Source organism: Neofelis nebulosa, chromosome 1, assembly GCF_028018385.1.
Source record: "Neofelis nebulosa isolate mNeoNeb1 chromosome 1, mNeoNeb1.pri, whole genome shotgun sequence".
Classification (NCBI taxonomy): domain Eukaryota; kingdom Metazoa; phylum Chordata; class Mammalia; order Carnivora; family Felidae; genus Neofelis; species Neofelis nebulosa.
In genome coordinates, this window is record NC_080782.1 from 53,176,930 (window position 1) to 53,189,428 (window position 12,499).

The 12,499-nt window shown below is 34.7% G+C and overlaps 1 long non-coding RNA gene across 1 annotated transcript in view; it reads left to right on the plus strand.

Annotated features, from left to right (window-relative positions):
* The window catches only part of LOC131507551 (uncharacterized), a 37,982-nt gene extending 26,997 nt beyond the window's left edge, over nt 1–10,985 (plus strand). The window contains exon 3 of the long non-coding RNA XR_009259556.1: nt 10,371–10,985. This is a non-coding gene — a long non-coding RNA (uncharacterized LOC131507551). The remainder of the gene's footprint in view (nt 1–10,370) is intronic.
* Nucleotides 10,986–12,499: the final 1,514 nt, after the last annotated feature.

The following is a 12,499-nucleotide window of genomic DNA, read 5'->3' on the forward strand; positions in this document are numbered from 1 at the left end:
AATCACTGTCACAGTCTGGAAAAGCTTAAAGAAACACACCAACTGAATGTAATGTGGTATCCTAGATGTAATTCTGGAGCAGAGAAATAACACTAGGTAAAATCTAAGGAAATCTAAGCAAGTGATGTCACCAAGATGGTGACATAGGTTGTTTCTGACTTCACTCCCCCTCACAAAAACAACAACTATTCAAGAACAGGACATCACTGAGGAAATACTAAAATATGACAGCGAGGATGAAGCACGTCCCTGTACTACAGACACCAAGACAGACTGTATTATAAAGTTAAGACTGCATTGCCTCTCTTCCAGGCCAGCACAGCATCATGCAGAGAGGTGTCCCCTGAACCACTGGTTCCTCCAGTGAGGAAAGAGAACCTGGGGGGACAACCAGTCTCTCCCCACTAGCATTGTAGATTACTTTGTGGGAAACCTTACTCTGATCTCGAAACCGTGGGTATTGCAGGGGTTGCTGAGGGCCCAACCACTGGGAATCTGACAGAGAAGGGAGGAGGGGTTTCCAACAACCAGCACACATAACTTGGAAGAGTGAGTTCATAACTGTAGTGCCTAAGTAGTAATCTCAACCAGCAGTTTTGCTCATCTGCAGAATCATGTTTGGGGCACACTCTGACAAGGGAACTTGGTGGAGTGCATATCTGCCTGATTTGCATCTTCAAATGAGGAATTTGGGGCCATAGAGCCTAGTTTGCCCAAGCCCAGGCAAGGAGCTGAACTGCAGGCCCACGCATCCACTGTGGAGAGTGTCTTCTAGCACCATCTGACCAAAAAGGCTGGTGACAGCTCCTAGAAGCAGTGTGGCCTAGTGGTGTTTGAGCTGAGAGGTGGGCAGGCAGAGCTGATCACCCCCAGAGCAAAACAAGTACCAGACATGGAGTGCGCCAGTGCTATGAACAGGCAGGCTTATTAATTCATAACTAAGGCTGCGGGTAATCCCTGGCCCCAGGCAACTGGAGATACTGTTTGGAAATTGAGAGTAGTCTGGACAGGCCCCTCCTCCTCCTGCCCAGGCAAAGAAACTGAGACGTAACCCCATAAACTGTGGAGACTGTTTTTCAGCCCCATCTGACCAGAAGGGTTGGCAACAACTCCTGGAAGCAGTGTGGCCTAGTGGCCCTCAAGCTGAGAGGAGAACAGGCAGAACCAGCAGGTCGCAGAGCAAAGCCAGTGGCCCTGTTTGATTAGGGAACTAGGGGTGTGAGTCAGCTTGAGTTAAGACAACGAACAAATAACATTACCAGACTTAGAGCTGATTCTCCCACTGTGACCAGGTAGGGAATCTAATTCAGAGCGCTGGTCCTTGCTGAATAAAGTCAGTCAAACCGTGAAACATTACCAAAGAACACATGAGTCTGCATGGCCCACTCAATAGCCCTATGTATAGTGGCACCTATATACAGTAGCACTATATACAATAGCCCTATGTACAGTGGAACAAAGAGCACAACCCATAGCTTCTCCCATCTGAACAGCATAAGGTGGCCTCTCCTAATCAGGGAATTCAGTGCGCACTCTTGCCTGATTTGGGGTCCTCAAGCAATGAACTGTACAGGCCCTGGGTCCCATCCTGCTGCTCTGTCAGGGAAGGGAAGCTAATTCATCTCCCCATCTACTATAGAATGGAGTGCCTAGTCCTGGCCATTTAGTAAGCCTCACCAGAGAATCCAGGCAAGTGCAGAACCTATACTACAGCTACATTTGGGTAGAGAACCAAGCCAGCAGTCTTATCCAACTCTTCTCAGCCAGTGTCACACTCCCTATTGTGTCTTCAGAGTTTGGACAGTTGTCACATCCAAAAATAGACCATAATAGCAGAAGCACCCAGAAACCTAAACTAAGCTAACTGATGAAGAACTGTTTCTGCCAAAGCAAACATGTTAAGTCTGGAAGAGGAGCCCAATTACCCAATATGCAGATGTCAATGTAAGTAGTCAAGAATCACCAAAAATTCAAGTAAATGTGATACCACCAGAGGAAACTAATAAATCTCCAATAAACTGGCCCCAAAGAAATGGAGATCTATGAATTATCAGATAAAGAATTCAGAATAATCTTAACGAAGTTTAGTGAACTATAAGAAAACACAGACAACTAAACAAAATTAGTAAAACAATGTATGAACAAAACAAGAATTTTGACAGAGAAATAGCAAACATCAAAACATACAGACACAGAGAAAATCCTAGAGTTGAAAAATGCAATAACTAAATTGAAGAATTCAATAAAAAGTTTCAAAAATAGGCTCAACCACATAGAAGAAAGAATCAATCATCTGGAGGGTAGGAAATTGGAAATTACCCTGACAGAGCAACAAGAATGAAAAAGAGTGAAGAAAACCTATGGGAATTATAAGACACAAAGAAAAGAAACAATATCTGCATTACAAAATTCCTGGAAAAGAAGAAAAAGGACAGAGAGTAGTACATTTAAAGCAACAATGGCTGAAAAATTCTCAAAAATTCTCAAATGGGGAGAGACATGGATATCCAGATCCATGAATCCCAAAGGACCCAAATACTTGAATCCAATAGGGCTACACCAAAACACATTATAAATAAATTTACAAAAGTCAAAGATAAAGAAAGAATTTTGAGTGACAATAAAAAAGAGAGAAGTTATGTACAAGGAAACAAACCTCCATAATATTATTGCAGATTTCTCAATAGTAATTTCAAGGAGAGAATGAAAAGTTATATTCAAAATAGGGAAAAAAATAACTGTCAAGAATTCTTTTTTTTAAATGTTTATTTGTTTTAGAGAGAGAGAGACAGTGTGTGAGTGTGGGAGGGGCGGAGAGAGAGGGAGACACAGAATCCAAAGCAGGCTCCAGGCTCTGAGCTGTCAGTGCAGAGCATGATATGGGACTCAAACTCACTGTGAGATCATGACTGTGAGATCATGACCTGAGCAGAAGTCAGACACTTAACAGACTGAGCAAACCAGACACCCCTGTCAGTCAAGAATTTTATACCTGGCAAACCTGTACTTCAGAAAAAAATGAAGAATAAAGATTTTTCTAAACACACAAAAGCTGAGGGACTCTATTACCATCATACTTACCCTATAAGAAGTGCTGAAGGGAGCTCTTTCAGTGGAAATAAAAGAATGCCAATTAACATCACAAAAACATAAAAAGATAGTGTAAATCTCACTAGTAATAGTTGGTAATTTTATATACATAGTCAAAGTTAGATTTTACAATATGGTAATAGTGATGTATATTTCGCTTAAATACTCTTTTTTAAAGAATAAATGTAGTGGGGCACCTGGGTGGCTCAGTTGGTTAAAGCGTCCAACTTCAGTCACATCATGTCATGATCTCATGGTTCGTGAGTTCGAGCCCCACGTCAGGCTCTGTGCTGACAGCTGGGAACCTGAGGCCTGCTTTAGATTCTGTGTCTTCTCTCTCTGCTTCTCCTCACTCTCTTTATCAAAAATAAATTAATACTAAAAAAATAAAACAATAAATGAAGTAACAATAACCTTAACTGTAATAATCTGTTATTAGTTAACAATATAAAAACACATATAAATTGTAATAGAAATAACCTAAAATGTGAAGGAGAAGAGAAGCAAAAGTGCAAAGTTTACAAATTGTATTGAAGTTAAGTTGTTATCAGTTTAAAATAGAGTGTTGTATGTTTAAAATATTTTATGTAAGCCTCATGGTAACAAAGGAAAATCTTGTAGTCATTACACAAAAGAACATGATAAGAAGTCAAAGCATATGAAAGCAAAGACTTCACAACACACACAAAAAAGGCAGCAAGATGGGGCACCTGGCTGGCTCAGTCAGTAGAACATGCAACTCTTGATCATGGGGTCATGAGTTCAAGCCTCATGCTGGGGGTAGTTTACTTTAAAAAAAAAAGAACATTAAAAAAAAAAAGACAACTAGATAAAAAACAGATCTACAAAACAGCTAGAAAACAACAAAATAGCCAACGTAAGTTCTTACCTATCAATGATTACTTTAAATATAAATGAATTAAATTCTCCAATTAAAGACATAGAATGGCTGAGTGAATTAAAGAAAAAAGAAAAAAAAGATTCTGCAATATGTTATCTACAAGAGATATAGCCTTAAAAACACACATAGACTGAGAATGAAGGGATGGAAATAGATATTTCAAGCAAGTGGTTACAATAACAACAAAAAAAGCAGATAGTTATACATATATCAGAAATAAACTTTAGAAATAGTAAAAAGAGATTAAGAAGGACATATATAATGATAAAGGGGTCAATACATGAAGGAGATATAACAATTGTAAATATTTACACACCCAACATTGGAGCACTTACATATATAAAGCAAAAACTAACATAGTTAAAATGAGAAAAAAACAATAATATACTAACAGTTGGGGACTGTAATTGTCCACTCTCAACAATGGAAAGGTCATCCAGAGAGAGAATCAATAATGAAACAGTGGATTGGAACAACACTGTAGACCAATTGGACCTAACAGACATACAAAGAACATTCTATCAAATACCAGAATATACATTCTTCTCAAGTATACATGGAACATACTTTTTAGGATATACCCCATGTAGGCCACAGAACAAGTCATACATAGCAAATCAATATTGAAATTATACCAAGTGTCTTCTCTGACCACTAGTTTCATGACATGAAACTAGAAATCAACAACATGAAAACTGGAAAATTAATGAACAAATGGAAATTAAATAACATTCTCATGAACAACCAATGGATCAAAGAATAAAGGATAAATAAAAAAGTTTCTTGAGAGGAATTAAAATGGAATACAATATATCAGAACATATGATATTTCACAAAAGCAGTCATAAGGGGGAAGTTCATAGCAATAAACACCTACATTAAGAAAAAAGAAGATCCCAAATAAACAACCTAACTCTATACTTAAATAATAGTAAAATAAAGATAAACTGAGACCAGATTTCATATAAAAAAAGGAAATACAAATTAGAACAGAAAAACAATAGAAAATATTAAACAAACTAAGTTACTTCTTTGGAAAGATAAACAAGAGACAGACCCTTATCTAAACTAACCAAGGAAAAAAGAGAAAGGACCCAGATCAAAGTTATAAATGAAAAAGGAGACACCAGAACAGATCTTACAGAATACAAAGGATCATAAGAAGGTAGTATAAAGAACTATATGCCAACAAACAACCTAGAATAAGTAAAATATTCTTAGAAACATACAACTTACCTGTACTGAGTTAGGTTAAAAAAAAAAAAAAAAGCAAAGAAAGAAAAAAAAGAAAAAGAAAAAAGAAAATCTGAATAAACCAATTATTACTAAGGAGAAGGAATCAGTATTCAAGATCTCCCTACAAAGAAAAAGAAAAGTAAAGGATCATATGGTTTCATTGGTGAATTTTACCAAACATTTAAAGAAAAAATAGCAATAACGATTCTCAGACTCTTCCAAAAATCAAAGAGGGGAGACTCCCAAACTCATTTTATGAGGCCAGCATTATCCTGATACCAAAAACCAAAAAAGGTTGCTACTAGAAAAGAAATATTCATACCAATACCTTTAATGAATATAGATGAAAAATTCTCAATAAAATGTTAGTAAATCAAATGTAGCAATACATTAAAAGGATCATTCACCATAATCAATTGGGATTTATCTATGGGTTTGAAGGATGTTCAGTATATGCAAATCAATCAATGGATAAATCACATTAATAGAATAAAAGAATCACATGGTCATCTCAATGGGTACAGAAGAAGCATCTGACAAAATTCAACACTTAATCATGACATAAACTTTTAACAAATTTGGCATAGAAAAAACATATTTCAACATAATAAAGGCCATATATGGCAAGCCCACAGCTAACATCATACTTATTGGTGAAGGATGGAAAGATTTTCCTCTAAGATCAGGAACAAAACAAGGATGCATACTTTCACCACTCTTATTCAACATAATACTAGAAGTCCTAGCTAGAACAATCAGGCAAGAAAAATATGAATGAAAGTGTTAGAATTGGAAAGGAAGAAGTAAAATTTCTCTATTTGGAAATGACATAACTTTAGGGGTGCCTGGGTAGCTCAGTCAGTTAAATGTCCAGCGTTTAATTTCGGCTCAGGTCATGATCTCACAGTTTGTGGGTTCAAGTCCAACATCAGGCTATGCACTGATAATGTGGAGCATGCTTGGGATTCTCTCTCATTCCCTCTCTCTGACCCTCCCCTGTTTGTATGCTCCCCCTCTCAAAATAAATCAATAAACATTTTTAAAAAAAAAAAAGGAAATGACATAATTTTAGATGCAGAAAATCCTAAATAGTCAACTGTTTGATCTAATCAATAAATTCAGCAAAGTTGCAGGATGAAAAATTAACATAAAAAATCAGTAATGTGTCTATGCATGAACTTTTTTTTTGAAAAATAAATTGATCCCATATACAATAGCATCAAAAACAATAAAATATTTGGGAATAAATTTAACTAAGGTGAAAGATCCCTACTCTGAAAACTATAAAACATTGATGAAAGAAATTGAACAAAAACAAATAAATAAATGTACCCTGTGTTCATGTATTAGAAGAATTAATATTATGATGTGAGTACTACTAAAATCCATGTATAGATGCAATATAATCTCTATCAAGATTCCAATGTCATTCTTCACAGAAGTAGAGAAAACACTCATAAAATTCATGTAGTACCAGGAAAGACTTCAAATAGCCAAAGAAATCTCGAGAAAGAAGAAAAAGGCAGGAGGTATCATACCTCCTGATTTCAAGATATACTATAAAGCTATAGTCATCAAAAAAGTATAGCGCTGGCATAAAAACAAAAATATAGACCAACAGAACAGAACTGAGAGCCCATAAATAAACCCAAGCATATATGGCAAACTAATATTTGACAAGGGAGCTAAGAATATTTAATGGAGAAAAAAATGTATTTCCAATAAATGGTGTTAGAATAACTGGATATTCACACGTAAAAGAAACTAGGCTTATGCTACTCACAGAAATCAATTCAAAATGGATTAAAGACTTAAATGTAAGACCTGACCAATTAAACTCCTAGAAGAAAACATAGAAATAAAGCTTCTTTATATGGGTCTTGTTAATGATGTTTTGGATATGACACCTAAAGTACAAACCACGAAATGAAAGATTAACAATGGAATATCAACTAAAAAGCTTCTGCTCAGCAAAAGAAGTCACGAAAAAAGTGAAAAGAAAACCTAAGGATTAGGAAAAAATATGTCCACACCATATATCTGGTAAAGGGTTAATATTTAAAATATATACAAAAATATGTACATATATATATGTATATATATATAACCCATTAGCAACAAACAAAAAACAAACAGTAAAACAAAACAAAAAAATTTAAAAATGGGCAAAGGACCTGAATAGACACTTCTTTAAAGAAGATATATGAAAGGTCAACAGGTACATAAAAAAAACTGTCATTAAGAAAATACAAATTAAAACTACAATGTGGTGTCACCTCACAAATACTAGAATGACTGTTATTAAAAAGACAAGAGATAACAAACATTGGCATGGATGTGGTGAAAAGGGAACCCTTGTGCACTGTTAGTACGATTGTAAATTGGTGTAAACACTATAGAAAACAGTATGGAAAATCATCAAAAAATTAAGAATAGAGCTACCATTTGATGCAGCAATTCCATTTCTGGGAATATATCCAAAGGAAATAAAAACAGTCATTCAAAAAAGATATCTGCATCCCCACGTTCACAGCAGTAGTGTTGACAGCTAAGACATGGAATCAATCTAAATGTCCATCAATGGATGAATGGATAAAGAAGTTGGTTTATATATAATGAAACATTATTCAGCCATTAAAAAAAGAATCCTTCCATTTGTGAGAACATGGATGGACCTTGAAGCCATTATGCTAAGTCAAATAAGTTAAAGACAAATACTGCATGATCTCATTTATATGTGGAATCAAAAAGCAAAACAAAACACAAAAACAAAAACCTTGAAGAAAAAGAGAGTTATGGTTGCCAGAGGTGAAAGTGGGAGAGGGAAAATTTGAAGGTGGTCAAAAGGTATATATTTCCAGGTACAAGATAAATAAGTACTAGGGACATATAACACCATGACTGTAGCTAACATTGCTTGATACATAGGAAAGTTGTTAAGTGAGGAAATTGTAGGAGTTTTCATCACAGGGAATTTTTTTCCTTTTTTCCTGGTTTTCTTTTTTTTCTTTTTTTATTTTATTTATATGAGAAGATGGATGTTAGCTGAACCTGTTATGTTATCATTTCACAGTATGTATAACTGAAATCACCATGCCCTCAGCCTTCATCTTATCCAGTGAGGTACATCAATTATTTCTCAATAAAACTGAAAAAAATAAAATAAAATGCCCAAGACTAAAATAAAAATCTAAGTAAATCCGAGTGAAGTGTGAACTTTAGGTAATAATAATGTCTCAACAGTGGTTTATTAGTTGCAACAAATATACAACACTAATGTAAGATGTTAATAATAGGGTAAACTAGATGTGAACTATATGAGAACTATTTTTACTATCTTACTACTTTTCTGTAAATCTGAAACGATTAAAAAATAAGAATTTTACTTTAAAATTACAGCGAAATAATAATCAAAAATAGTAAATAACTCAAGAGTCCATCAACAGTAAAATAGGTAAACAAATTTAGGTCTATGCTTTTGGTGGAATACTACACTGCGCTAAAAATAACAAACTTCTCATTCATACAACAATATGGATGCATTTCAAAAATATTTTATTGAAGAAAGAAGCCAGAATAAAGAGTACATGCTGCATTATTTAATCTATGTGAAAGAAATCAAAATAGTGGTTGCTGCTGAAGGATGGGGATTGGAAGAAGGCATGAGAGAAATTTCTGGAGTTTTGAAAATGTTGTATATTTCAATTTTGATATAGTTGCATGAAGTATATATGTATTAAAACTCACTAAATTGTGTTTTGTTTTTACAAACTGTGCTTTTCATGGAATGTAAATTTTACTTCAGAAAACACCCACACTAAAATTTTTAAAGTACTTGGCTCCAGTAGAGAGAATGAATTTTAGGAAGATTAGTATCAAAAAGACTATTTAGGAGGTTATTATGGAACTTTGGAAGAAAAATAAGTGATAAAACAGAAAATGAGAGAAATAGATGAATTGGGGATATATTTTGGAAATGGAGGCAACCAGGACATACTGTTTTATTAGATGTGGACAATTAGAAATTTTTAGGAAGAGCGCTCTGAAGTTTATGAACAGATGCAGATATCAGTCTCATGTCTGCTACTTTTCGGTTGTGTGATCACACATGAATTGCTTCATCTGTTTGAGGCTTCCAGTATCTCATCTTTTAAAGTAAGCTAATTAGACTTTTTGTCTACCTGACTCATAGGTCCAGAAAGAATTCAATGAGGTAATATTTCCAGTAAGTTCATAAATTGTAGTGTATTAGATATGAAAATTATTTTTAAATATATTATGTAAGCAGTGCAATAGCACTGTAAAATATGTCATGGATACTTTAATCATCAACCATGAGCAGGTAAAATTGCCTAGGGTAGTAAACAGTTCTATTTCTCTGGAGAGGTATTACAACTAAGAATTTCAAATTTGAATCTTTAATTAAGACTATAGGTAGAAAACACATTTTAAATACCTGGTAAGAGATCAAGATTGCAGTACTGAGAAATTGCGCTATATCATGTCTATTAGAAGAGTCTTCAAAATTCCATGCACAGATCTTCCTGCAACACGGTAACACCTCAAACTCAGTATGGTTTGCATCAGCTTGCAAATATGCACAGAGAGGCATTGTTATGTCTTTGGAGCAACTTATCTGGGGCTATGCCATTCTGACTCTTTGCTCAGAACTCTCATGATAAGTCCAGCATGACAGCCAATCAAACATTACTCTACTAAGGTTTCCTAGGAAACGGACACACAGCTAAAGAAACGAATTGCACACAGTTGAGAAGAAAAATACTGCAGCAATTTCACCTTACTGATATTTTTTCTTCCTAAAAAGAATATATGAATATACATACCAAGGATCAGTTTTTAAAAAACAGGACACTAAAAACCAACAAAGCAATGACACAAAGGACGAGAACACTCTTCTTATTCGAATCTATGAATACGATTGTCTTCTGAAATTTGGTTACAGATGATAACACTGAAAATAGTGGTGATTTGAAAAATGTGTTTAACTTCCTAGAAAAATCATTTAGAATAACATTCTTGTTCTGTCCTCAGTCTAAACTAAGATTTGTTTGTTGGGATTATTTTTTATAAAGATCTGATTGGGTGGATATTGAAAAACATTTATTTGTGTCTTAACTTACAGAATGTCGAACATACTCAAGACATAGCAGGCTCTCAACAAAAAATTATTGCATCAATAAGGAACAAGCACTGGACTTTCTAAATCTATAATGTCCCCATTCTATTCTCAACTCAAGGCACAAGCATGATTAGTTCAGTGGTTGATGAGCAAACACCAGATTAAGGTGAAAACTAACAGTAGTTTTTGGCCATTTTTCCGTTTTTAAATTTGACTTTGCTTTCTGCTGATCCAGGATGCAATCAGTAGGTTATAGCTGAGATCTAAATAGATGAAATGAATTGCAGATTCTTACCTTTATATTCCAGTGTGAATTTAACACTTTGAAAAGAGATGAACCTGAGTAATTAATTTAACAAACATGTATTAAGTCCTCACAATGTGTCAGGTGTGGGAATGCTGACTGGTATCATAACTGATTTTGAACAAATGTTTAACATTCAAAAATTAATGATTTTTTTGTATACTAGGCCTAACCAAATATGACAGACTGATAGAACTGCAAAGAACTATGTTGGTATGTGGCCAGATTCAGGATCTCTAAATTCTCGAATGCCATTTTTCAGCAATTACCACGAGAGATTAGAACCTGAATGATATGATGCATCGAACTAGATAGGCTTTAACCTCAAATCCTACTTATTTGGTCTCTTGCCCTGGTAGTCCCCAGATGAACATCCAACATTTCTAAAATCTAGCTGAGTTACCTTTAAATCTAGACTAGAGAAAGTTTAAGTACCCAGAATATAAAATTTGTTCGATGGAGAATCACATCTTCTTGTTTACCCCTGTATCTTGAGTGCCTGGCACAGAAGTTGAGCTTAGTAGAGTTTGTTCCATCTTCCTACTGTACCATGGGTATGATTGGAAGGAATTAATGGACTAACTGTTGGATGATGAAGCTCAGTGCAGTCCCTTTTCAAGGAAATATATGTGATCTGTTAGAGGGCAGAATTGGACTCTAAGTTTCTGCATAGTAATGATCATTTAAAAAGGTAATACAATTGAAAAAAAACGTATTCTTATGATTTTTAAATCATGCTATACTTCCATATGGTCTATAGATCTGATTTCTGAAAATTTTCTATATATATGTATGCAGATAGAACTTTCTAGAGTGACCTACAATGAAATACTATCAAACATCGCTGGGTGGTAGACTTTTATGTCATCTCATAATTATGGAACAATAAAGTTGATTTTAAGACTATTTTAACCAACACATTCATTATTAGGTTTAAGATAAATATATGAACATTACTACAACATTATACATCTGGTTTGTGTATAAATATAAAATAGTGCCTGGTGTATAGTAGGTGTTCAATACATTTTTTAATGGTTTATATGTAATTTGTGCATATATAAAAACATACCTGCAGCATAACCCTTTTGACTATTTAATAAGTTATTACGTACTTTAATTTAAAATGGACTAATTCAGATTCTGTCTATATGATGAAAGCATTAATTGTACACTTTTCAGTTCTGATAGGGCTACATTTCTTATAGTGAAATGCATTATGCTATCTAGAATTGATCATGTTGCCTCCAAAGTCTTGGTTTTATGAAAGTCTCAAATCTTTTATATGGTTTTGTGCATACATCTGAAGATATCCCAAGGTGAATTATTTGAAAAGGAAAACAAGGCTGCAAATGAAAAGAAATGCAGACCTTCTTCTCTTCGAGAGAGTTCGCTGAAGCAAAACTTACTAAAGTAATTACAGCCTTGAGTATTGTTTTAAAACTGTCAAAGTATTCACTTCCAAATACCCTCTATTTCATCCTGTTTGTGGATAGCCACAGGTAGAGGGGAAAAAATAGAAATACTGCCCAATATAGCTATTCTTAGATGATTCTCTCAGGTGGTTAATCACCAGGATTAATTAGCAAGCAGCTACTGTGAGAACTTGATCTTTTTTCTTAATTCTTAGTCTTACATCACCAGGTATTTTCTAAAATCAGGCTGAGCACATCCATAAATTAAGTATCGAAGCTTGCCCCTGAGGGAAGAGCACTCTTAGGTGTCCACCCAGCAGAAGGAACCATGCTCTGCGCTCAGAGTGAGGCGGTGACTTGAAAAATATATTTGTTCCCACCTACACCTTCTCCCACTGACAAATGCTGTGGCT